Genomic DNA, 27,669 nt, shown 5'->3' on the forward strand with positions numbered 1-27,669 from the left:
TATATATATATATATAAATGTTCAACAAAATATGGCTGAAGATGTGGCTCAGTGGGTGAGTGCTCCTGAGTTCAAGCCCTGGTGATCCCTCTCCGACCCCCAAAAAATAAGAATTAGAGTCATCATACTACAGAGATTCATGCATACTCATGCTTATAGCAGCACAATTCACAATAGCCAAACTATGGCACCAGCCTAGGTTTCCATCAATGGATGAATAAATGTTGGCAGCTGCCAGGATGCAGCTGTCCTGATGCACTAGGTTCTGAACAATTATTGCCTTCAGTCTGGCATGGTAGTGCCAGGTCGAAGTAACGAGGACGTTAATACCACATGGCGCCAGGAGTAGGAGTCACACTCTGGGGTTGAGTTACACTCACCTGTTCCTTTGGAATCCTACCCCTTTGCTCTTTTTTGGGATAGAATGTTACATGGAAACTCCTCTTGTGTGTCCCCTCTATAGAGAATTCCAGTGGCTCTCTCTCTTTCCAAGGACCCTTAAGGTCAGAGAGCTGTCACGGATTTTGAAAAGGTACTTCTGTGTGTTTTTGTGCTTTCTTTGTTGTTTTCTTAAGTTATTGGAATAGTTAGATTTTGTGAACTCATGGAAATTGGTTTGGAGGTTCCTCAAAAGACTAGGTATGGTATTTATCTAGTATTTATCACTCCTTGGTATTTATCCTAAAGAATTAGTTGGGTATGGTGGTGCATTCCTGTAATCCCAGCAGCTCAGAGGCTGAGGCAGGAGGATCTTGAATTCAAAGCCAGGTTCAGCAACTGTAAGGCACCAGCTAGGATAGTTGGCAATAAATGAATAAATGTTTTCTCTAATATGTGGATGTTAATTCACAATAAGGCAGCGGGCACTAGAGAAGAATAGCATTACCTTAGATTAGGTAGAGGGAAGTGATGGGAGGAGAGGGGAGGAGATGTGGGGATAGGAAAGATAGTAGAATGAAACAGACTGTATGAATATATGTATACTGCATGTATATATGTGACTGCATGACCAGTATGATTCTGCAACATGTACACTCAGAAAAATGAGAAATTATATCCCATCTATGTATGATATATCCAAGTGCCTAAATGCATTCTACTGTCATGTATAACCAATTAAAGCAAATAAAAAATTAAAAAAAGAAAATATGATTTATATATATATACACACACACAATGCAGTTTTATTCAGACATAATGAAGAATAAAATTTTATTATCTGCAGAAAAATGGATGGACATAACAAAATACTAGAGAGTATTATGTCAAGTGAAATCAGCCACACTTAGAAGGTGGTGGGTTGCATGTTTTCTTTCATGTGGAGACAGGATAAAGGAATAGAGAGGCAGTGGTGGGGATCTCATGAAAAGTGAAGGGAGACCAGTAGAATTGAGGAGAGGGAGCAGGGGAAGAGAGGAGGGAATGGAAAGGGGAATAATATTGATCAAATTATATTGTTATATCATGTGCACATGTGAATATGCAACAATGAATCCCAGTATTATGCACCAATAAAATATGGAAATTTATCAGATTAACCTACTAATTTCAATTAAAAACAGGTAATTGAATTTGAACTTGTGACAGACATATAAGAGAATTTGACTACATTTATAAGCAGCACTGGAATATTTAAGAGAACTTGACATATACTATATTTAACTATGTTTTGTTAGATTTTCTGGAGTTTCAAAGCAAGCATTTAAAATAAAATGAGTCAATATATGTAAGATGCTTTTCAAAGTAGTTCGTTTATTTAACTAACAGTGTTGAATGGGACTGATTGTTACAGGGAGTTCAGTTTGTCCAACTTTAGTTAAACACTTAAAATAAAAATTAAAGGTGATTGGTGTTATTTGATAAGATTTGTAAGCAGAATGATAAGATTTGTAATTCAAAATTAAATACCTAAAGTAAACTGGGTATTTGAATTTGTTACTGTAAGGAATTTGTTAGTTTGTTATGAGGTGTCCTCTGAAAGCTCTTATATGAGTCAATGCAAGAAAATTTAGAGGTAAAATGATTGGATTATGAGAGCCTTAATCAGTGCGTTAATCCATTTGGATAGATTAATTGGGTGGTAACTGTAGGCAGGTAGGGTGTGGCTGGAGGAGGCCTGTCTTTGGGTCATGCCCTTAGGATTTGTCCTTTGTTTAATGAGTGGACCTTTATTGTTGCTTTTTTGTTGCCATCTACTGAGCTGCTGTCCTCCTCCACACCCTTCTGCCATGATGTTCTGCCTCATCTCTGACCCAGAGCAAAGGAGTCGGCCGTCTATGGACTGAGACCTCTGAAACCATGAGCCCCAAATAAACTTTTCCTCCTCTAAAATTGTTCTTTTTAGGTCTTTTGGTCACAGCAGTGATGAAGCTGACTAAAATAGGAATTATATCAATACTAAACCCAAGTATGGTACACGCTATTGATTTGTTGATTAAATAGTAATTCTGGAAATCCTTTCTTTTTTTATTTGTTGTTTTAGGTATACATACTAATAGGGTGTATTTTGACATATTATACCTACACAAAGTGCAACCCATACCAATGTTGATCCCATCCTTATGGTTGTACGTGATGTGGAGGTACACTGGTCATGTATTCATATATAAACAGAGGAAAATTATGTCTGATTTATTCTACTGTCTTTCCTATTCCCATCTTCCCTCCCTTCCCTTTATTCTTTGTCTAATCTAATGAACTTCTATACTTCTCCTTTTTTTACCCTTCATTGTTATATGTTAGCATCCACACATCAAAGAGAACATTTGGACTTTGTTTTTTGGGATTTGCTTATTTCACTTAGCATGATATTTTCCAGTTTCATCCATTTACCAGCAAATGCTATAATTTCATTTTTCTTTATGATTTAATATTCCATTTTGTATATATACCACATTTTTATTATTCATTCATCTCTTGAAGGGCACATAGGTTGGTTCCATAGTTTGGCTATTGTGAATTGAACTGCTATAGCCATTGATGTGGCTGCATTACTGTAGTATGTTGATTTTAAGTCCTTTAGGTATAAACTGAGGAGAGGGATAACTGGATTAAATGGTGTAGAAACCCTTCTCTCTTGCTGCCTTCCCTTGTAGAGGTTGGAAAGGAAAACCTTATCTTGTCTTCTTTGCTTCTTGTGGCTAACAGGCAAATTTCTGGCCAGTGGGACAACATAGCAGTCTACCTAGGAAGTCCTACATGTGTTAGATTTTCTGATGCAAGAAATAAATGGATCTGGGGCCATGACTTCCACTTTCTTCTTGTCTTGAAGCTAATGTGATGTGTGGGACTGAAGTGACAAGATCAAGAAAACTCACAGATGCCAGCCTGGAAATCATCAGACTCCTTCTTAGGAACCCTCTTGGTTTAGGCTTTGTAGGTCAGATTTTCACTTGTTGCAAGAAAATGCATTTCTCACCAGTAATCAAGAAACTCAAAGGTGTCTTTTCTGCACAGAGAGTTTCTTCCCAAAATAAGAAAAAATCTCAGGTTGGCAATTTATTTGAAAGGATGATGATGAGTGAGAGACTGACGGGCTTGTAAGAATAGCAGTAGCAGGAGGTCACACTTGCCGAGCCTCAGGTATGAACTGTCACACATTTCTTCAGAGTCGTGGGGTTGGAGCTCCCTGTTGTGCTTATTGGATGAAGTGGGAATCAAAATACCACCGAACTATAAAATCTTTCCCTAGCACCTAGTCTACTGGAAGCCCCAAAGGAAATATGTGGGGAGGAAAAAGAAGGTGTAGGGTATGGGGAGATGAGGAGACTGACATCCAGCCAGCATGTGGTGTGATGTGCTCAGTGAGAAAGGACGGTCTCCTCTCTGGCAGTCCTGCCAGCTTCATCCCCTGTAGCCACCTGGGCTAGCTCCCTCCAAGTCAATGAGGGAGGAAAAGCCGAGGAAAAGCTGTACATTCTCCCACTTCCTGTAGATATTATGTTAACTCTTCTGGAATTGAGCAGAGCTTGTCTTTACTCTTTGGGAGAGAAAGTCCCAACTAAAATAGCTTGTAAGATTTTATTTCATTTCATTTTATTTTTAACTCTCCTCTAATTGCAATTTAGTATCCATTTCTCAGATTTTCCCTCTCCCTCCCTGCTTCCTATGCTCCCTAGCATCCTGTAATTGCTTTTCTACTGCCAGTTTCCAGGAGACCAACTTTTTAACCTCTTACCTATGAGGGAGATGATGAAGTACTTTTATTTATTTTCTAAAGAACACTTTATTTCATTTATTTATTTTTAATGTGGTGCTGAGGAAGGAACGCAGTGCCTCACACATGCTAGGCAAGCACTCTACCACTGAGTCACCACCCCAGCCCCAGTACTTTTCTTTTTGTGCCTGTCTAACTCCACTTAACATAATGATCTCCAGTTTCATTTGTGTTATTACAATGACAGATTTTATTCTTTTTCTACATGGCTAAATCCAGGCATCTTTTGATTATAACAGACTATTTTGAAATTATAGCAACTTAACGTGATTATGAAAATTAGAAAAAAAGAAACAGAAAATATACTGTTAAAAATTCTAGGCTTCATTACATTCATTCCTACATGTTAAATTTTTGATATCCTACTTCATATCTTTCCACATTGCCAGGGTCATCATTATTATTACTTTTAATAGTTGTTTGTCTTCATTCTAAAGATAAAAACAACAGTTTATGTATCATGTTTACAAGATTCATTCTGAATTTGTCTGCATATTCTTATCAGTGAGCGTCATACCTTCTAATGTTGTTTTCTTTTTAAAAAACATCTGTTCTAATTAGTTATACATGACAGTAGAATGTATTTTGACACATTGGAGACAAATGGAGCATAACTTCTCATTCCTCTGGCTGTACATGGTGCTGAGTCACACCAGTAGTGTAATCGTGTTTATATATAGGGTAATAATATCTGTCTCATTCTACCATCCTTCCCATCCCCACAGCCACACCCCTCCCCTTTGCACAATCCAAAGTTCCTTCATAAGTGGATCAGCATCCACTTATCAGAGAAAACATTAGGTCTTTGGTTTTTTGGGATTGGCTCATATCACTTAACATGATATTCTTTAGTTCCATCCATTTACCTTCAAATGCCATAATTTCATTCTTCTTAAAGATTGAGTAATATTCCATTGTGTACATGTACCACATTTTCTTTATCTATTCATCTGTTGAAGGGTATCTAGGTTGGTTCTATAGTTTAACTATTGTGAATTGAGATGCTATAAACAATGATGTGGCTGTGCCAGTGTAGTATGCTGAATTTAAGTCCTTTGGGTATAAACCAAGGAGTGGGATAGTTGGGTCAAATGGTGTTATCATTTCAAGTTTTTGGAGGAATCTCCATACTGCTTGCAAGCTTTTTATAACTATGTTTTATATGAAGGTATATTATCAGTTCTGAGGTTTCTCTGACTTAATGGTAATTTAATTTTATTTATCAAACTTATGGTAATTCACTAATATCAGCACAACAGACAGAAGTATTTAAAAAGTTATTCTAGAATTTTGCAAGAACATTAATTTGCCATAGAAAAGACAACTATACCTTGCCATGAATGAATTTCTGCCTTCTTGATTTGCATGATACAGTCTGCACTTCCTATTAAAGTAGAAAAAAGAAAAAGCACCTTTTCTTTTTGTTGTTAATATACAAACCACAATATTAGAATGCACAGCCATTTGTCTTAATATTGGATGTGTAATTGATATACAGGATTAATTTTTATAGCACATCTGTTTCTGGTATAGTGAAGAAAAAGTTCAATACACTAGGCATTCTAGTTTTCATTGGTTATCCCTGTAGATCTCTGATCTTCCACAAATTTATTTTATTTTATTTGTTTATTTTTTGAGACAGGGCCTTGCATATTGCCCATGTTGGCCTTGAACTCCTGGGCTCAAGTAATCCTCCTGAGCTTTCCTGAGTAGCTGGAATTACAGGCATATACCACCCTCTGCAATTTTTTTTTAGGTTATGTCTCATTATCTAGTGTTATGGTTTGGATGTGAGGTGTCCCCCAAAAGCTCACGTGTGAGACAGTGCAAGAAAGTTCAGAGGAGAAATGATTGGGTGTAAGAGTCTTAACCCAAATAGTGATTTAATCCCCTGATTGGAATTAACTGAGTGGTAACTGAAGTGGTAGGGTGTGGCTGGAGGAGGTGGGAATTGGGCATGACTTTGGGAATATATTTGTATCTGGCCAGGGGAGACCTCTCTCTCTGCTCTCTGATCACCACTGAGCTGCTTCCCTCTGCTGCACTCTCCTGCCATGATGTTCAGCCTCACCTTGAGCCCCAAGGAATGGAGCCGACCTTCTGTGGACTAAGACCTCTGAAACCTGAGGCCTAAATAAACTTTTCCTCCTCTACAGTTGTGCTGGTCAGATCTTTTAGTCACAGCAGCAAAAAAACTGACAAAAACATCCAGGAATTAAGTAATCACATTAATTCAGTGGTTTAAAACATAGTTTAGTAAAATAAGGGTTTCAGGAAGGTGCACCAGAGGTTCTGCAAGTCTTTGAATGGAATTTTATTAAAAAATACATTTTCAACTATGAGTATATCAGTAAAAGCACACCTGACTCTGTTAAACATGTAACAATTTTAACATTGTGTAACTGGCACATTAACTTACACAATCAGGTTTTAACATCCCATTCTGTTTAAATGAAAAGCTGGGTTTCAAATTCTGTGGAGGCTAATATTTATTTAGCTATTGGTTATAACCACTAGTTTAAAATTCTTGTGTTCACCACTTCTGTTATTGACTGGTTCTATGATAAATATATATTAAAAATGTATTGAGAAGTTTTAAAGCTGCTAATCACTTAGCTTATATCTTTGATTACACTCTTTCATGTCTGACTTTTTTGTACCCTAGAGCTCATTTATTAATAAATGGCCAATAGCAGCCTATTGTACAATTATATAACCTTGGTTTCTCAAGCTTTCAATATCTATGTCAAGTTTTCTTTTCTTTCTTTCTTTATTTTTTTTGTGGTGCTGGGGATTGAACCCAGGGCCTTGTGCATGCGAGGCAAACACTCTACCAACTGAGCTATATCCTCAACCCTTATGCCCAGTTTTGAAGGTCAAATATATTTTAGACAATGTGCCTGAGGGACAGATGTGTTTCCCATAGGCATTAATATGTACTTTGCTAAAGATTATTTTTTTTTTGTGATTCCCTATCAACCAAGAATATTTGGTTCAGCTTTATTTTTTTTTGTAGTCATTAAGGAAAAAATTAAGAATAGTTTTCCAAGAATAAACTTATATTAAACTATTGGATAAACCATGTTGAAGTATATGTGTCATTATCTACCCATCCCTTTATTCTGACTGCCTATTATTTACTGAGAATCTCTATTTAGAAGGTTTTGTGTTTTGGGGTACAAATGAGAACAACAAGCATTAAATTACAAAGGACACAGAGTGTGATGGGAAAGGGGATAGCTTCATTTGAATCTTTTTTTTTCTTTTTTTTAAGTTCAACTCATTTAGTCCCAAAGGTGATAGCAATCTCTTTTCAGATAAGGAATACATGGTTGGGACAGGAAAGTTTAAGGAAACGTAATATGCTGTAGGTATTGCTAAGTTTGAAGGGAAAATATGTGGCTTAGGTGTAGATGTATTTCTCAGTAAGTTTTGGAAGGCTTTCTGACTACCTGAATAAAGTATTTAATATATCTGGATTTTCTATGTGCTGGAAATTTGCATGGCACTGGAATCAGGAAATTAATAATTTTGACAGAGATTGGGAGACAAAATAGACTCAGAACTCAACTAACACACTTTGCAGAATTTCAGCTGTGCAGTGGAAAGTTGATGAAGGTGAACTTGTGACACGGATGAGAAATTTGGCTTATGAGTTAATACTTGATGTTGGTACAAATGCAATTGCTCTTAGTTGTACTTGAAATTAGATTGTCATGATTACAGCTTTTAATTTGAATATTCTTTTTTTTTTGGTGGTGGTGCTGGGGATTGAACCAAGGGCTTTGTACATGCTAGGCAAGCACTCTACCAACTGAGCTATATTCCCAGGCCTAATTTGAATATTCTTATCTCACACAAAACTACACCTAAAACAATTTATTGATTAATTGAAAAAAAAAACCTGAATAGCTGAAGAATAACTCCCACATGTAAGACCTTAAAAAATATTAAAGTTAAACATTTGAGAGTGTCTTTGAAAAAAAGCTTAATTTTAACAGCAACAGCAAAAATATTGTTGAGGCAGCATTTAAATCTTCCTTTACTGGGAAATCCTTTGAGATTCAGAGGTTGGAGAAACAGGAACAATCACCTATGTTGGTTGCCAAGTGAGATCCAAGTACTGATTTTCGGTGGTCTTTTTCTGTCAGAGAATGAGTTATTGCCATTCTTCTTGACTAAACAAATGTGTGTGTGTGTGTGTGTGTGTGTGCATGATGTGCCTGTGTGAACTGTGGTGCACAAAAAAGAAAAAAATAGCCTTGACTTTGAATAGTTGTTGTGACTTTTTCATGAGTCCCAGTGTAATTCAATTGCCAAAGTCATAATACGAAACTTTAGGATTTCAATAAACATTTATTGGAAGCCAAGACCCTAGTGATATACTTGAGCTTATCCAATTATAATATGTTAACAAGAAATTGTTAACAGTGGTCATCTATGGGAAGGTGGACAGTATTTGTGAAGGTGAAAGTGGGGCTTACTTTTCAGTTAAGATCCTTGGGAAAATTTTCTGTTAATAATAAAAACTAGGGAAGATCCAAGATGGCAGGCTAGAGGGAGGCTGCATTCTGTGTTGCTCCAGGACCAGAAATTCAAGTAGTGAGAATACTGTTTCTCTACAAGTGATTAGAGGACCCCCGACAGCTTCTCCCACCCAGGAATTGGCCACCGTGTTGCGCACGTTTACAGGCCTCAATGTCAGCACAGGACTCCTGGCCACTCATCCACACCGGTCCTCCGGGTGCCTGAGTAGGACCACCAGCATTAGCACCTGCAAAGGACTCCTGGCTGCTCACCCATGAAGGGGTCATAGCCACTGCTTTCATGCAGGACACCCCGATGCAGCTCGTGCTCTGCTACTCTTGTGGGAACCCCCATCTACCAATGTGGGGCTCCTCCTGTCACCTCCATCTTGGGGCACTGCAACCACTGCTGCAGTTCCCTACACCTGGGGACACTGCCCGGGGTCCAGTGACATCTGCCAGCCATAACACTGCGTGCCACAGAGCTGCATCTCTGAACACGCTGCTCAATGCCATTGCCCAGACCCATCCGACCCAAAACCCCAATGCTGAAAGCAGCCACCTTCATCTTGGGACACCTTTGTGGCCATATTTAGTTGAGGTAACTCCCAGCTTAGAACCCCCACTGGGGCTTAGAAACAGTATCAGTCTACCAAAAGTCCCCAACTCCTCTCTCTCCCTGGCAGCCGCTAACCTGGAACAGTGCTGCTACCTGGCCTGTCCCTAGCTCACAAAATCAGGTCCTGAACTGCCCAATATAAAACAGCTCTCCGTGACAGGTGTGGTATCCCCAGACAGCAGCCCTTAAAACCTCCAGAGAGAAAAGTTTCTGATTGGGAAGTAGAAAGGGAGGGGTGAGTGAAATACAGTTTAGAGACTAAATTAGAGACCAGGAATTGTGAGGCCTACAGGTGATATAAGGAGATAAGACCAGGTGCCCCCATCACGCGAGTGGGCCTCAAAGGAGGTCTTTGGGGGTGCAGTCTCCCATTGGAGGACCAGCAAGTACTATACCCCACCTCCAGGAGCTCTGTCCCCAAGACCAATCCTCCCACCCTAATAACCTTCACCATCACAAGGGTGGAGATACCGGCAAACAACAGACAGCCCCACCTACTGGATGAGAAGGGAAGCAGGAAAGATAATGGAAAAGATACAAAAAATACAGAAAGATACAGGAAAGATAGAAAACAATCCTCGTATCTTCCTTTGAGATTTTTTTCCCTCTCTCTTCTTCTGTCATCACATCCCCAACATTTGTGAAACCAAGCACTTTTAATGAGTTAGGCTGCTGAGGACTGGGATATTTGAATAGTATATTACAGTGGTGTCGTAAATTCTTTTATCTCTTGTTTTTACATTTATGTTTGTTTATGTTTTTTTTGTATTCTACTGTCTTCTCACTTTTTTTGTCTCCCTAAATTCATTTTCTCTCTTGTCTCACTTCTTTAGATTCTTCTTTCACACTTTTTAATACCTAACAACTCTATATCCTCACCTCCTATACCCTCAATATCTCATCCTACACCTCACCCCAATTATTTGTCCACCATCAGAAACAGTACACACTTTTGAAAACCTACTGTTTATATTGTAGATAATAATGGAATTTAGCATTTCTGTATATTGTGACAAAACCCTAAATGTCTTAATAGCAGCTATTCGGTTTAAGGTTGTATATTGTTTGTATTGGGATCTGTTCACATTGTTCTCCCTCTTAAAGGAGAGGTATTGGAAACCTGCCAGGAAATTATAGGCCTATAGGGTAAAAACTGTAATGCCTTGAATCCACAGTGCTAGAAGTAAAGACACACAAACAACATGAAAAAACAAGGGAAGAAAGTGCCCCCAACAAACCAAGATACTACATTATTAGAATCCCTGACCAACACAACAGAAGAAATGACAGAGAAGGAGTTGAGGATGTACGTAATTAAAATGTTCTGTGAATTAAAGGATGATATAAGAGAGCAAATACAGGTAGCAAAAGATCATTTCAATAAAGGGATACATAAACAAATATAGGAAGCAAAAGATTACTTCAATTAGAAGACAGAGGTTCTGAAAACAACCAAACAAAAATCCTTGAAATGAAAGGAATAATAAACCAAATTAAAAGCTCAATAGAAAGCAACACCAACAAATTAGATCACTGGGAAGACAGAACTCAGACAATGAAGACAAATTATATAATCTTAAAAACAATGTTGACCACACAGTGTAGATGGTAAGAAACCATGAGCAGAACATTCAAGAATTATGGAATAACATGAAAAGACCAAATTTAAAAATTATTGGATAGAGGCAGGAATAGAGTTCCAAACCAAAGGAATGAACAATCTATTCAATTAAATAATCACAGAAAAATTTTCCAAACCTAAAGAATGAATTGGAAAATCAAATACAAGAGGCTTATAGTACACCAATGTGTAAAATCACAACCGATTCACACCAAGGTACATTATAATGAAAATGCCTAGCATACAGAATAAGGAGAGAATTTTAAAAGCCTCAAGAGGAAGGAATAAGATTACATATAGGGGAAACCAATTAGGATATCTGAAGATTTTCAACCTAGACCCTGAAAGCCAGAAGATCCTGGAACAACATATACAAGCTCTGAAAGAAACTGGATGCCAACCAAGAATCTTATATCCAGCAAAATTAAGCTTTATATTTAATGACAAAATAAAAAAAAATACTTCCATGATAAACAAAAGTTAGAAGAATTTACAACTAGAAAGCCTGCACTACAGAACATCCTTGGCAAAATATTCCATAAGAGGAAATAAAAAAAACAAGAATAAAAATCAGCAAGGGACTTATTACACTAAAGGAAACACTAATCAAAGGAGAAACAAAGTCCGGTTAAATACCAAAAATAAACCAAAATGATCAGGAATACAAAACATGTATCAATAAGAATCCTGAATGTTAATGGCCTAAAGTCATCAATCAAAAGACAGACTGGCAGATTGGATTTTTAAAAAAGACCCAACAATATGCTGCCTTCCAGAGACTTCATCTCATAGGAAAAGACATCCACAGACTGAAAGGTTGGGAAAAATATACCACTTACATGGGCTGTGGAAACAAACAGGGTTTCCATCCTCAAATAAAATAAAGTAGACTTCAAGCCAAAGTTAATCAAAAGGGATAAAGAAGGACATTTCATACTGCTTAATGGAACCATACATCAACAAGACATAATAATTATAAATATATATGCCCCAAACAATGGAGCATCTACGTTTATCAAACAAACTCTTCTCAAGCTCAAGAGTCAAACTGACCACAACAAAATAATTCTGGGGGACTTTAACACACCTCTTTCACCACTGGATAGATCTTCCAAACAAATGCTAAACAAAGAAACTATAGAACTCAATAATACAATCAATAACAGACTTAACTGACATATTTAGAATATTTCATCCTTCAACAAGAGAATAGACTTTCTTCTCAGCAGCACATGGGTTCTTTTCTAAAGTAGACCATATATTATGCCACAAAGCAACTCTTAACAAATAAAAAAAAAATAATAGAGATACTACCACTGCATTCTATCAGATCATAATGGAATGAAATTAGAAATCAATGATAAAATAAAAAATAAAAGCTACTCCAACACCTGGAGACTACATAATATGCTATTTAATGAGCAGTGGGTTGCAAAAGACATCAAACAAGAGATTAAAAAATTCTTAGAGGCTAATGAGAACACTGATACAACATATTGAAATCTCTGGGACACTGTGAAAGCATTACTAATAGGAAAGTTTATTACATGGAGTTCATTCCTTAAAAGAAGAAAAAGTCAACAAATAAATAACCTAAAATAACATCTCAAAGCCCTAGAAAAAGAAGAACAAATCAACACCAAAAACAGTACAAGACAGGAAATAATTAAAATCAGAGCTGAAATCAATGAATTGAAACAAAAGAAACAATTGGAAAAATTGAAAAAACAAAGAGTTGGTTCTTTGAAAAAACTAAAAAAATTTGATAAACCCTTAGCCATGCTAACAAAGAGAAGGGGAAAGAAAATTCAAATTACTAACATCTGTGATGAAAAAGGAAATATCACAACGAACACTACAGAAATACAGAAGACAATTAGAAATTATTTTGAAAATTTGTACTCCAATAAAATAGAAAATATTGAAGACATCAACAAATTTTTGGAGTTATATGATTTTCCCAATCTGAGTCAGAATGATATACACAAGTTAAACAGGTCAATTTCAAGCAATGAAATAGAAGATGCCATCAGAAGCCTACCAACCAAGGAAAGCCCAGAGCAGATAGATACACAGCTGAGTTCTATAAGACCTTCAAAGAAGAACTAATACCAATACTCCTCAAATTATTTCATGAAATAGAAAAAGAGGGAACACTTTCAAACTCATTCTCTGAGGCCAATATCACCCTGATTCCAAAACCAGAGAAAGACACATCAAAACAAACAAACAAACAAAAAACTTCAGATCAACTGTAATGAACATAGATGCAAAAATGCTCAATAAAATTCTAGCAAATTGAATATAAAAATATATCAAAAGGATAGTGCACCACGATCAAGTGGGGTTCATCCAGGGATGCAAAGTTGGTTCCACATATGGAAATCAATAAATGTAATTCATCACATCAATAGACTTAAAAATAAGAATTATATGATCATCTCAATAGATGCAGAAAATCATTCAACAAAATATAGCACCCTTGTATTTTGGGATAACAGGAACATATCTCAACATTGTAAAAGCTATCTATGCTAAGTCCCAGGCCAACATCATTCGAAATGGAGAAAAATAGAAAGCATTCTTTCTAAAAACTGAAACAAGACAGGGATGCCCTCTTTCACCACTTCTATTTAACATAGCTCTTGAAACTCTAGCCAGAGCAAGTTGACAGATGAAAGAAATTAAAGGGATACAGATAGGAAAAGAAGAACTCAAGTTATCAATATTTGCTGACGATATGATTCTATACCTAGAAGATCCAAAAAATTCCACCAGAAAACTTCTAGAACTAATAAATGAAATCAGCCAAGTAGCAGGATATAAAATGAACACCTATCAATCAAAATCATTTCTGTACATCAGTGACAAATCCTCTGAAAGAGAAACTAGGAAAACTACCCTATTTACAATAGCCTCAAACAACAACAACAACAACAACAACAACAACAACAACAATTTGGGAATCAACAAAAGAGGTGAAAGGCCTCTACAATGAAAATTACAGAACGGTAAGGAAAGAAATTAAAGAAGACCTTAGAAGAAAGGGAAAGATCTCCCTTGTTCTTGGACAGGCAGAATTAATATTGTCAAAATGACCATAATACCAAAAGCACTACACGGATTTAATGCAATTCCAATCAAAATCCCAATGACATTCCTCACAGAAATAGACAAAGCAGTCATGAAATTCATCTGGAAAAATAAGAGACCCAGAATAGCTAAAGCAAGAAGAGTGAAGCAAGTGGCATCACTATACTAGACCTCAAACTATACCACAGAGTAATAGTAATAAAAACAAGCATGGTATTGGCACCAAAACAGACTGGTAGATCAATGGTACAGAATAGAGGACACAGAGACTAACACACATAATACAGTTATCTTAGACAAAGCACCCAAAACATACATTGAAGAAAAGATAGCCTCTTCAACAAATGGTGCGGGGGAAACTGGAAATCCATATGCAACAAAGTGAAATTAAACCCCTATCTCTCACCATGCACAAAACTCAACTCAAAGTGGATCAAGGACCTAGGAATTAAACCAGAGACACTGCACTTAATAGAAGAAAAAGTAGGCCCAAATCTCCATCATGTCAGATTAGTCCCCACCTTCCTTAATAAGACTCCTAGAGCACAAGAATTAAAATCAAGAATCAACAAATGGGATGGATTCAAACTAAAAAGCTTTTTCTCAGCAAAGGAAATAATCAGTGAGGTGAAGAGAGAGCCTACATCTTGGGAGCAAATTTTTACCACTCACATATCAGATAGAACACTAAACTATAGGAAATATAAAGAACTAAAAAAGCTAAACACCAAAACCCTAAATAGCCCAATCAATAAATGGTCCAAGAAACTGAATAGACAATTCTCAGAAGATGATATACAATCAATCAACAAATATATGAAAAAACGTTCAACATCTCTAGCAATTAGAGAAATGCAAATCAAAACTACTCTTAGACTTCATCTCACTCCAGTCAGAATGGCAGCTATTAAGAATACAAACAACAATAAGTGTTGGCAAGGATGTGGGGAGAAAGGCACACTCCTACATTTCTGGTGGGACTCAAATTGGTGCAACAAATATGGAAAGCAGTATGGAGATTCCTTGGAAAACTTGAATGGTACCATCATTTGATCCAGTTATCCCACTCCTTGGTTTATACTCAAAGGACTTATAAATAGCATGCTATAGTAATGCAGCCACATCAATGTTTATAGCAGCACAATTCACAATAGCTAAATTGTGGAACCAACCTAGATGCCCTTCAGTAGATGAATGGATAAGGAAGCTGTTGTATATATATACACAATGGAATATAACTCAGCATTAAAAAAGAGTAAAATCATGGCATTAGCAGGCAAATGGATGGAATTGGAGAATATTATGCTAAGTGAAGTAAGCCAATCCCCCCAAAAACCAAATACCAAATGTTTTCTCTGATATGAGGATGCTGATCCATAATGGGGATGAGGAGTGGGAGGAGCATGGGTGGAATGGAGGGTAAAGGAGAGGGAGGGGAAGAGAGGGGGCAGCATGGTAGGAAAGATGGTGAAATGGGATGGAAGTCATGCCCTAAGTACATGTATGAAGACACGAATTGTGTGACTCTAATTTGTGTACAGAGACATGAAAAATTTTGCTCTGTGTACTATGAATGCATATGTATTTTGCTGTCATATATAACAAATTAGAATAAATAAATAAAAAATGTGGAAATTAAAAAATAATAAAAACTATTTGAATTTATTTATGATAATTCAAATTTGTGAAAATAAAAACTATTTTTAATATTAGTTTTCTTTAGACCTTTAGAAACAAGGTGGGACCAGACCAGTGGTTCTCAAGTACAGATGAATTTGCATGCCAGGGGACATTGGAAATATCTGGGGAATTCTATTTTTATACAAGATGGGGGTCTTACTTTGTTGCCCAGATTGGAGTGCAGTGGCTATTCACAGACATGATCACACTACTGATACTTAGTGTAAACATCTGACTTGCACACTCTAGCCCATAATTCCTGGTTTCAAGGATCCTTCTACCTCAGCTTCTTGTGTTGTTGGGATTACAGGTGCATACCACTGCAATTGGCTGAGACATTTTTAATTGTCACAACTTGGCAGTGCTGCTGGCATCCAGTAGGTAGAGTCCAGGGGGGCTGGTAACCTTTCCACAGTGTAAAAGACATTTCCCCCAAACAAATATTTATTTATCCTAAAATCTTGGTAGTGCCTATGTCGTGGGACCCTGGACTAGCATTAGTAAATGCATTAGTCAGATTCCCACACTGTGACAAAACACCTGAGATAATCAACTTAAAAAGAGGAAAAGTTTTTTTTAGCTTACATTTTTGGAGATTTCCGTCCATGGCAAGTTGGCCCAAATCTTTTGGGCCTGTGGAGAGGCAGCATATCATGCCCATGTACATGGTGGAAGAGGCCTATTCACCTCATGGTAGCCAGGAAACAAAAAGAGTGATAGGAAGGAGCCAGGGTGCCAATATCTGTTTCAAGGTCATAGCTCACTCTCTTAAACCTAACTTCCTTCTCCACCTCTTAAAGGTGCTACCACTACTTCCTGGTAGCAGTACCGCTGGGGACCAAGCCTTCCATACAAGAGCCTTGAGGAACACAACCAAACAATGGCAGTGACTAATTAACAGGAAAAACATTCCGTGTCAGCAGCCTGCAAAGACACAAGCTCACTTAAGGAAAAGGCAATTAATTACTTTTGTGCCTGTTTGTCCTCTAGTAAAGAATTTACCATTGATTTTGAGGTTTTTAGAAGTATTTGGACATTATCCGACAGAGGGGTGAGTGCAGCTCTTGTATTTCTTGGAAGGTTGTTTTTGACAAGTGACTTGGGAAAGAGCAGCTCGTGTCCATAATGCCAGGGAGGATGTTCCTGTTCACTTTAGTTGTAAGGAATTGTAACTATAATAACTACAAGGACTATTAAACAATGGATTGGGTTACTGAGACAACCTTTGGAGGTTTGGAAAAATGAGATGACTTAAGCATATTCTGCCAAAATTGAAGAACTCTGGCACAAATTGTTTTCAGACAGCTTGTATTAGTTTCATGAATTTATACATATCATAAACAGATATTTAAAAGAAGCTATCCTTTAAAGGAACATTTTAGACTTCAAATTCGAGACTTTGAGATGTGTTACTCTGTAGACACAAAGCTCAGTAAGTCTTTTTAAAAACATTTTTAGTTGCAGATGGACATGATAACTTTGTTTTATTTATTTATTTTTAATCTGGTGCTGAGAATGGAACCCTGTGTCTTACATGTGCTCCACTGAGCCACACCCCCAGCCCAGTAAATCTTTATTGAATGAATAAAGAGAAGTCTATGCAGAGTCATTAGGACTCATGAATCTGGCATTTGTGGATTTGCGGCACTTAAAATGTACCCCTTGTAGTCTTACAGCAGGATTCTCTTTTGTGAAAAAGGCATCTTGGTGCTCAGAAAATGATACCCCAAGGTGAAGTCCTCAGGTGCAGGCTCAGAAGCAAAGTTTCTCTCTGTCTTCCTCTTCCCCTCCTGGCTCTCATCCCTCATTTCCCCTTTCCCACAGGCAGGCCATGGAAACTGGAATTGCTCTTCCCCAAGGCAGAGCATAGAAACCAGAACCCCATTTCCCAAAGCCAGCCATATAACCTAAAATTATTGCTTGGACTTTTCCTTGACTTTCTGTGTAAGAGCTGGCCATCAAGGAATTCTCTGGCCTACCCTTGCCCAAGAGTAGGTCATAAGATTTTTATTCTGGAAAGTGCTGCCCCTACCCAAGACAAAGACAGGCTATGACTGAGAGGCCAAGAAGAATTTGAACAGACAGGCCTTCCACGCACTCTATTCCTCTTAGATCATACTCCATTTGTGCAATCATATTTCCACATGTTGTCTGTGCTTCATTGAACCTAAGCATATTATTAGATATCTCCTCCGTATCTTTGGTCTTTGTTTCTGGAGGCTCTCTTGTCATATAAAAGTATGATTAAATACATTGTTATGCTTTTTCTCTTGTTAAATTGTCTTTTGTTATAGGGGTGTGGTTATAATGGGCAGCAAAGGATCACCCCCTTCTCCTCCTTGCATGCAAAACCTCAGTTACATCCAAATCAGTTCCTCTGTGACCTGCCCTTGTGTGGCTAAACATGACAGGAGAAAAGCAAGGATCCATTTCAAGTCCAAGACCCAAATCTGAGGTGGCCCTTTAATGCTAGGCAGCAATTGTTTCCTCTCCCTTTGATCTTTTTCCCAAGAACTTTCCCTGTCTCATTGGTATAAGAAAAGTATTTTTTCTTTTCTCACACATCCAGCTTCTATCTCACCTTTCTGCTTCAGTGATGGAGCCGAGACCCCTGGAGGAGCCCCACACCCCTCCCAGTACATCTCCCCAGGGATGGCCTCCCTGTGCTATGTTACAGAGCAGCTGTCCTTAGCCCTGTCTGAGGTGGGTCCTTCCCCTGCGCTTCCAGTTCCATCCACGCCTACACAGGACACCGTCCAATGATTTTCCCTTCTTTCTTAAGCATCATCAATTTTAGCACCTTCCCAGATCATTCCCAACACATTCCATATATCCCATCTTAAAAACAAAGCAAAACGAAAACAATTTTCTTATCCAATTTCTCATACCACTTAGATCCCCATTTCTTATCTCCTCTTGTTAGCAAACTTGAAAAAAACCCCTCTATATTGATGACTCTAATATGATTTTTGTGTGTGTTTAGCTTTACTTCTGAAGTTTTGGAAATCTATTGAAGACATATTATCCTTTCCTTTGTAAATCAGGTTATCATGTTGAAAAGTGTGGTGATGCCTTTAAGACCACTTGGAAGAACTTTGTTATATAAATTTGACTACAGAATTATGCTTTTGGAATTCTGCCAACATTTTATAGTTTTTTTTTCTTCCCACCAGCTACCACTTGAATCATTAATTTGGCTGTGTAGTTCCACTGCTCTAATTCTCATTTTAAATTTATTATTAAAACTGCAGTGGCTAAAAATGCAGATATTCACGTATGTTAGACTTATGTGTAAGAAATGAGCAAAGAAACTATGAATGAGGGCCTGGAAAAATGGGATTTTCTTTCTTTCTTCTTTTTTTTTAATGTCTGGGATTTTAAGAATCACAGGTTTTGAGGGTTTAGGATAGCAATCCTCAGTTGTGTGGGATGTCATTATAAATTTTAGTTAGGGCTCAGTACTATCCTGCTACAATAAGCCTTCAATAACCATTTACTGAACGAATACCTCTATTTTCTAACACAGAGTGCAGCTGAGGTTTCTGGATCTTGTATCTGTATTTTACAAGCATATGTCTCAAACAACAATAAAGATCTTTTTCTTGTCTACCTGTCACATTCTATCCCAACTCACTGGTGTGATAACAGCCAGTTTTATTGATTATGCTGATAGCTCGGCCAAGAAGTAAAGATCCTAAATCAAAGACAGTTGTATTTTTTCTTAATAACTCTTTAATTTAACATCTTATTTCCATTCCTACTGTCTCAGCCTTACTTCCAATCTGTATTAGCTCATGTCTAGGTAATAATTTTTTTTTATATTTATTTTTTAGTTGTAGTTGGACACAATACCTTTATTTTATTTATTGGTGCTGATGATTGAACCTTGGCCTCGCACATGCTAGGTGAGTGCTCTACTGCTGAGCCACAACCCCTATTATATATTACCAGCCCCTAGGTAATATATTTTTGATATTTTCCTTTTGATTACATTTTAGCCTTATGGTTTAAGTGTTGCCAATTAGCCACAGTCTCCATTCCCCTAGTGTGTGTGTGTCTTTATTTAAAAAGTTTCTCTTTTTTGAAATTTAAAATTGATAAATAAAGTTGTATATATTTATGGGGGACAATGTGATCTTACATACATACATATTATGAAATGATTAAATCAAGCAATTAACATAGCCATTATCTTGCACACTTATCATTTTTTTTGTGATGAGAACATTTAATACCTACTCAGCAATTTTCAAGTGTATAATACATTATCATGAAGTATATTCATAAATCTCTGGAACTTATTCATTCTGTCTGATTGAAATGTTTTACTCTTTAACCAACATTTTTCCATTTCCCCCAACCAAGCTCTCTTCCCCCAAGTCCTAAATATCCACCATTCTACTCTTGACTTGTATGACTTTGAATTTTTTAGATTCCATGTATAAGCAAGAGCAAGTGATATTTGTTTTTCTCTACCCGTTTTATTTCACTTAACATAATGTCCTCTGGGTTAATTTATGATGTTACAAATGGCAGGAATTCCTTCTTTATAAAGGCAGTGCAGTATTCCATTATGTGTTTAATATATATGTAATATTATATTGAATTTTCTTTATTCATCATCTGTGGATGAACACTTTGATACATGATCTACATTTAAACAAAATCTAATAGTCCATTATATTAACTTTTCACTCTGGTCAGTAGTTTTTTCTTTCATGGTTTTGAGTTTTTAATATATTTTGGGCACTAAGCTAAGTACTTTAAATGACTCATTTCACCTTATCCTCCTAACAATGCCATTAAACAAGTATTACTATTGTCATGATTTTACAGTGCAGGAAGATATAACATAGAGGAGTAAATTGTTTAGGGGTCACAGAACTAGTATGTAGTAGAAGTGTATTTAGACCATATCTGTCTGATTCTAGAACATGTGTTCTTAACCTCTGTGCCTCTACTAGACTTCCATGTAGACTTGCTTAAAAACTCCTGAAAACTTGTTGATACTTCTGCCTCCTCCCACCCCTTTTTCCATCCCCAACTTTATTTTTTGGCTTATGCGAGTGTCTCTGAATATCTTTTTTTTAACCTGTATAAATCTTCAAGATCAAGTTCAATTATACTTTCTGACTTCCTCCTTATAATTTCTCTTCTAAGTGTTCTGTTCCCCATTGAAATCCTTCATTGAAGAGATGAGATGCCACCTGTTTTGGTCAGTTTTGTTGATGCTGTGACTAAAAGATCTGACCAGAAAAATTGTAGAAGAGGAAAATTTTATTTGAGGGCTCACAGTTTCAGAAGTCTTAGTCCATAGAAGGCTGGCTCCATTCCTTGGGGGCTCAAGGTGGGGCTGAACATCAAGGCAGGTGAGCATCATGGCAGAAGAGTGTGGCAGAGGGAAGCAGCTCACATGGTGATCAGAAAGCAGAAAGAGAGATCTCCACTTGCCAGATACAAATATATACCCCAAAGCCATGCTCCATTCCCACCTCCTCCAGCAACACCATACCATTCAGTTACCACTCAGTTAATCCCAATCAGAGGATTAATTCACCCACTGGGTTAAGCCTCTTACAACCCAATCATTTCTCCTCTGAACCTTATTGCACTCACACATGAGTTTTTAGGGAACACCTCACATCCAAACCATAACATTACCTCATCAGGGTATTTTATTTTCATCTAGAGTTTTCCAAGGTATTTTTCCTTAAGTTCAGAGACAAACATGTTACATCTAAATAAGTATTTCTCTAGGGTTTCTTGACAGAAATATTGGAGAAGGAAGGTTTATAAATTTAGATTCATGGTTCATATGAAACAATGATTTCCAATGAAGACATTGATTATCTTTTATCTTTAGGGGTTTAAGCAAGAAAATTAAAAAGAAGAAAATATATTCCTCTCATAAGTTCTCCTCTCTAGTAAAGTTTCTAGAAATAACTGAGTTGATCAAGTCTCATGGAGAACTTTATATTTAAATGCACAAAATATTGTCAAAAGAGACCAAACAGAGTAGAATGCAAAAATAGGCACCAAGTATTCTGAGTGGCAGATACTACACAAGATGTTCAGTAAAGTTATGTTGTACTCTTGTGAAAAGTTTTGATGGGCAAATTTAGGCAAGTCACTTTATCTTAGCAAACCCGACATTTCCTCACATGTCAAAAGAGGAGGTAATACCAGCTGTTATAATATATTTGATTCCAGGTGGAGATGGAGTGTTAATAAAGAACAGTTTGAAAGTTCATTTCTCAAGAGGAAGTACTAGTGAGAGAAGCTAAATTGAGACAAACTGAGAAAAAATATGAAATGGAATTAAGGAAAAGTAGAGAATAAATAATATAAATACTGTTTTAAGACTCTGGGAAGCTGTTCACTGCCTGTGCATTGTCACATTCCCCCTTTCCTCTGAAAACAGGACCCCTTTTTTGTTTGTGGTGACAATGTGTTCTGCACCAGTAGACAAGATGACTCAACTGAACAACAACAATAGTATTCTGGTTTCCTGTTTCCTTGGTAGTTAGGTGTGGCTATGTGACCAAATTCTGACCAAGGAGACCTAAGAGGTAGAAGTCTAACTGGGAATATCTGGAAAAGCTACTGCATTCCTGATGAAAGAGGGGAAAATTCAACTGTATATCATTGTTTTCCTTTCTTCTGCTTTGAACCTGGGCTTGATGTGTGGAGCTACAGTGGCCATATTTCCATCTTATGGAAGAAAGTGTAACATAAAACCCAGTGCATACAGGGTGATGGAGTGGCAAGGATAGGAAGGCTTGGGACCCTCCCAGCATGACTGGACAGCAGACCCAAGGCCAGTAAGCACTTGCTTTTGTGTTTCTGTGAAAAAATTAAGTTCTTATTTGTCTCAGCCACTGCCACTTGTTCTTCATCTTTGTTGCTTCTAGAATGAATTTTTAACTGATCCAAAAGAGGCTGATGAGAGTAGCAAATCAGACTGCCCTGGAGGGAAGTACAAAAACCTGTGTATCTAGATAAAGGAACCTGAAAATGATTGTCAAAAAGTGAAGGCCAGGGGTAGGGTTTAGAGGAAACACTTTAGGAATGACTTGAAAATTTAGGCAAGAGAGCTAAGTGTGATGTTTTTGTTGAAAGATTGCCTGAGAACAATTAGAAAAACAAATGACATGTGAAAACAGAAAGCTCTTGTAAGCAAAATTGATGCCAATCTGAGAAGAACTCAGTCTTGAAGAACTCAGTCCCCATCTTCAACACGTTGCTTGCTCTGGTATATATCTATGACAACTTTTGCCACAGTCTTGTACTTTTAGGTATATATGAAAAAGGATGCTTGGATCAGATAAACCAAAGTTGAAGAATATTCTATTCTAAGTAGCCACTGGTCCCCATTCTTCAAATCTCACATTGTCTCCTGATTGAAAGAGACTACATTGCTATGACCACTGAAGGCCATGTGTGATCCTGGATCAGGATTGTGATAATTGATAAAATGTGAATATGAACTTCAGCATAGATAGTATTATTTTATGAGTGTTAAACTTCTTGCATTTACAATTGTATGGGGGTGAAGAAAATGTAATTCTTACAAAGTAAAATTAGAGTATTTAGGAATAAAAGGTTAAAATGTCTGCAACTTCCTCATTTTGCAAGCAAAAATATGTATATATGTTTGGTGAGGGAGGTATAGCACATGTGGCAAAATGCTAACACAAGGTGAATCCAGGAGAAATCTTTGTAGGTGTTCATTGCAATACTTTTGTAATATTTTTGCATGCTTGAAAAATTTAAAGATAAGAGTTTTAAAAGATAAGTTTGGTAATCATCTCTTTAACTTGTGGCTGAAAATGGTTTGTGAAGTTCCCAGGTTTTTAAATTTTCACTGTTTTGGAGAAACTTTGGCTCTTTTTCTGCCTGGTACTTGAGTACATACCCACACAGTTTTTGAGTAAATGGGAAACTACCTAGACATCATACATGGGTTCCATACTTCAAGTTTTCTGAGAATTCTGGATATGAAGCAAACAGAATTTTATATGCTAGGAATATTATTTATAAAACATTTCATTTTATTTCACCTGTGATTTTATGACTTGGAACCTAGGGTTTTAAAAATCTTTAACCAAAGGTCAATCTCAAAGGCATGGAGACATTGTAAGAGTTGGAGAAGCTTTTATTGACCATGGTGCCTAGTGGAGATCTTACCTTTGGGGAAAAAATAACAATAACAGAACTCTGAATGTCACCAAGGGCATCTCCAGGCAGTAACTGTGGTCCAATGGCATGCCGCTAGGCCACAGGTTTAAGTGGTCACTGCTTCATTTTTGGATTTCCTGTGGTGGCTAATATTTTGTTAATGACATCAATTGAGGGCTTAGGACTTAATTTCTTGGCATTTTCACGCAACTATTTATTATTCAGCAAAACCAAAAGCTTATTTAAATTTGAATGCCATGTTCTCCTGCTTTGACCTTTTCTTGGAATGACCACAACCTTGGTCTCTACCATGTGCTCCATATACTTGTGGGGCTGCCACTGGGCGGACAATGTTGTTCTTAGAAGTTCCTGGTAGTGACTCTGTGGGCTTCATCAAGGTTTTATTAAACCTCAGTTTTAAAATTTAACACAGAGGTTAGGAACTCTTTCCCTGGTTGTTTTGCATGGTTGAAAAAAATTAAAGGATTGAAAGGGTCTTTTCTGTTGCCTTTCACGGAAGTCAAAGTACAAAAATGAATCACCTTTTGTACATCCATTGGTCTTTACTTCCAGATTAGTTCTATTGTAACTAATAACTCTGCTAAAAATATACCTCATGGAATCTGTATCATCCAATCAATCTCCAATTCATGCACTCATATGCACCATGAGCCAAACAAGTACTGGCTAAGATGCTAATTGTTACATGTGGTCCACTTTGATACTAAGACCTTCTCTGATTCCAAGTGGACAGTACTTACACCTTCTTTCTCTTGTTATAAATATCCATTAGGAGCTACTTAATACTATTCTTAATTTTTGTAGGGCGTCCTCACTTCCAAAGCTTTCCCGATTGCCTTTTAATGAACATTCCCACCCATGGGCACTTATTTCATGTTGCTGGCTACCTGACTTCCTTTTTCTGTCTATGCTGCCACCTCAAATTAAGAGACAAACCTATGAGGTGGTTGCTGATTCAGGTCACTGGGTTAAATAGTGAGAAAGGATTTATTTTCTACCTCTTTGGTCATACTCTTGTTATTGCTGTTGCTACCTGGGCTTGCTTTGTTGACTGCCTGTTGACCTGCTCATTTGTATCCAGCTCACTAGACCAATAAATGGGTTGGATGCTCATCTAGAGGAAGAGGAAGCACCATTCCTTTATAAATGAATTATTAAGCAGAGAAGCCATGGTTTATATGATCATTTTTATTTATTTATTTTTAATGAATTCGTTCTCTTAAAAAAATCTCTTTAGCTTCTCTTTGACCCTTACAATTCCTTTTGCATCCTCTCATCTTTAAGGAATAAACAATTCCCTTTCTCTTTGTTCCTCATCTTCCACCTGCAATCCTTCAGCAAGTGTGGAGACTCTTTGTCTACAAATATCCTGAATGTCAATTTCTTGTCTCAGCTTCTTTCTCTAGAGTGTGAGCCCAGCATGATTTCCGACTCGCAGTCATCTCCCACTTGGACTTCCTTTCAGCTTACATTCCTGCCTCTTCTAACCCTCTTCTCAGTACAGCAGCAAGAGGGATCTTTCATAAACAAATTAGACCATGAAAGTGTCCTTACTCAGAACTTCTACTAGCATCTCATTGTTCTTAAAATAAAATCCAAAATTTTTGACCTTACACGAATGGGTCATTCCTACTCACTGACTTGATTTCTTTCTACTTTTCTTCCTTTAGCACTGATCTTACTTAGGGTCTTTGAGTTTGCTGGTCTGTGTTCTTGGATACTTTGATTCCTGGATCACTTCAAGATCAGATGTTCTTCATTTTTGAGGTCTGAGCCTAAGTATCCCTCCCTTAGAAAGACTGTTTAGGATCATTGTAGCTAAAGTCTCTGTATTCCTTGCTAGGTACTATCCTATTCCACTGCATTTTCTTTATTCTTCACAACACTAATGGCTATTTGAGAAATTTTTTTGTTAGTTTACTTTTTTTTGTTATTCAAAAATCACCACCAGAATGTGAATTCCTGCAGGTGGTAGATCTTTCTGGTGTTGTTCACCACTGATTTCTTATACTTATATTGGTGCTAAGCAGATGGTAGGAGCTTAAAAATTTGGTTGAAGAAAGGAAGAATGAATAAGTGTTTGTGTATATGAAATATTTAGAATAGTATTTTAAGGATGGTAGTGTTGTGACAATCTATTTAGAACTCATGGAAAGTGGTTTTTTTTTTTTTTTTCCTTCTTCCAGACTTTGGCTTCACTAGTTAAAACCCAATTTCTATCCATATCTACCAAGGGCATCCTGGGTTGAGTATTAGTGTTGTTAAAAAGCAAGTCCTTGTTCCTCAAAGGACATAGCTCTATATCAGTGCCATGGATATTTTAGGGGTCACAGATTTCATCTATGGAAATAATAGATTTTGGAAAAAAAGATTTGTTTTTGGAGGGTGGGTGTGGAGAAGCAGTGATAAAGGGAGGAGAGGGTTAGAGGAAGAAAGAAAAAGAAAAATATTTTAAATTAAGACTAGCTCTCCAGTAAAATTAGCAGTGGGGATAATACTATATATACCACAGTTATGGTTTATCATCAGATGGTGGCAAAAATCCTAAAGAGAGGTTGGATTTCAGATTTAGGTTTTAGAATGTATACTTGTATAAATCAAGTGAAATTGACAAGTTGACATAGAATTCAGTCTTTTGCGGAAACAGTAGATAAAATTTTGTGTTTTACATACGTTTGAAATTCTTTAGCTTACCAGTATAAATCCTATGCAGTCCACCAATATTGCAACTCCAGAATGTATATAATTTTCTGGCTACATAATTTTGAAAGGTGAATACAGTTTCTAAAGAAGTTTTTAATTTATACCAGAAGCAGAAAACTTAGTCCAGCTGAGGGTGAATCACATTTCTCTTCATAAATGTAGTGAAACTATTTTATAGTTTTTTAAGAACCTATAGTTTTCTAGTCATATTAAAAGTCACTAGCAATGCTTTTATTTTTTGCACAAAGCACACAGTATTTGCAAAATGAGCTTGTTTTCAGTCAGATACCTTTTACTTCAATTGTTAATTACCTGTCAAAATGATATAATGTATTCTTATTATAAAGATGTACTTGGAAAGTTGCTTCTCTTGCATGACCACGGTTCTGCAATTTTTAAAGAAATTGGAAATATGCTGAGGAAGTGAGGGTATCTTGGATGTATTTTCAATAAAGCACCTTCCTCATTCAGCACCATTTCATCCTCGCCTTATAGCACCCATATAAAGGAAAATCCAAGTGAGCTAATGTGTACACCTGTGCATAAAGCTTATCATGAGTAGTGCTATTGGTTAAAATGTAAATATAAGGAAGGTGAAATTATATTCTTTTTTTAATATTTATTTTTTAGTTGTAGTTGGATGCAATACATTTATTTTATTTATTTATTTTTATGTGGTACTGGGGATCAAACCCAGGGCCTCGCACACGCTAGGTGAGTGCTCTACTGAGCCACAACCCCAGTCCTGAAATTATATTCTTACAGATACTAGGCCTTGGCCCTCTGAGCACAACATTTTAAAGTATTTTTATCTGTGCTGTTTTCCACTGTTGTGATTTTACTGTTGCTGAATAAAATTTCTTAAATTTTCTGACTGATTTAAAAATTTAAAAAATTTAAAAATAAGAGATAAAAATTGGACATTTGTGGAATGCAATGTCAAAAATGCCAGTGCTAGAGTAGTCAGGGAATTTAAAAAGTTTATATTATAGTCTACATGTATTATTGTGTA

At 36.9% G+C, this 27,669-nt stretch overlaps 1 protein-coding gene and 1 non-coding gene across 2 annotated transcripts in view; both read right to left on the reverse strand.

Moving 5' to 3' along the window:
• Rxfp1 (relaxin family peptide receptor 1) overlaps positions 1 to 27,669 on the reverse strand; it is a 134,032-nt gene that overhangs the window by 94,745 nt on the left and 11,618 nt on the right. The window lies entirely within an intron of this gene.
• On the reverse strand, positions 6,996 to 7,069 carry Trnaa-cgc (transfer RNA alanine (anticodon CGC)). Its single transcript has one exon. It is a non-coding gene; the product is annotated as a tRNA-Ala (tRNA).

This window comes from Marmota monax, unplaced genomic scaffold (assembly GCF_021218885.2).
Source record: "Marmota monax isolate L192 unplaced genomic scaffold, Marmota_monax_Labrador192_F-V1.1 WCK01_AAM20220418_F8-fsc00002, whole genome shotgun sequence".
Classification (NCBI taxonomy): Eukaryota; Metazoa; Chordata; class Mammalia; order Rodentia; family Sciuridae; genus Marmota; species Marmota monax.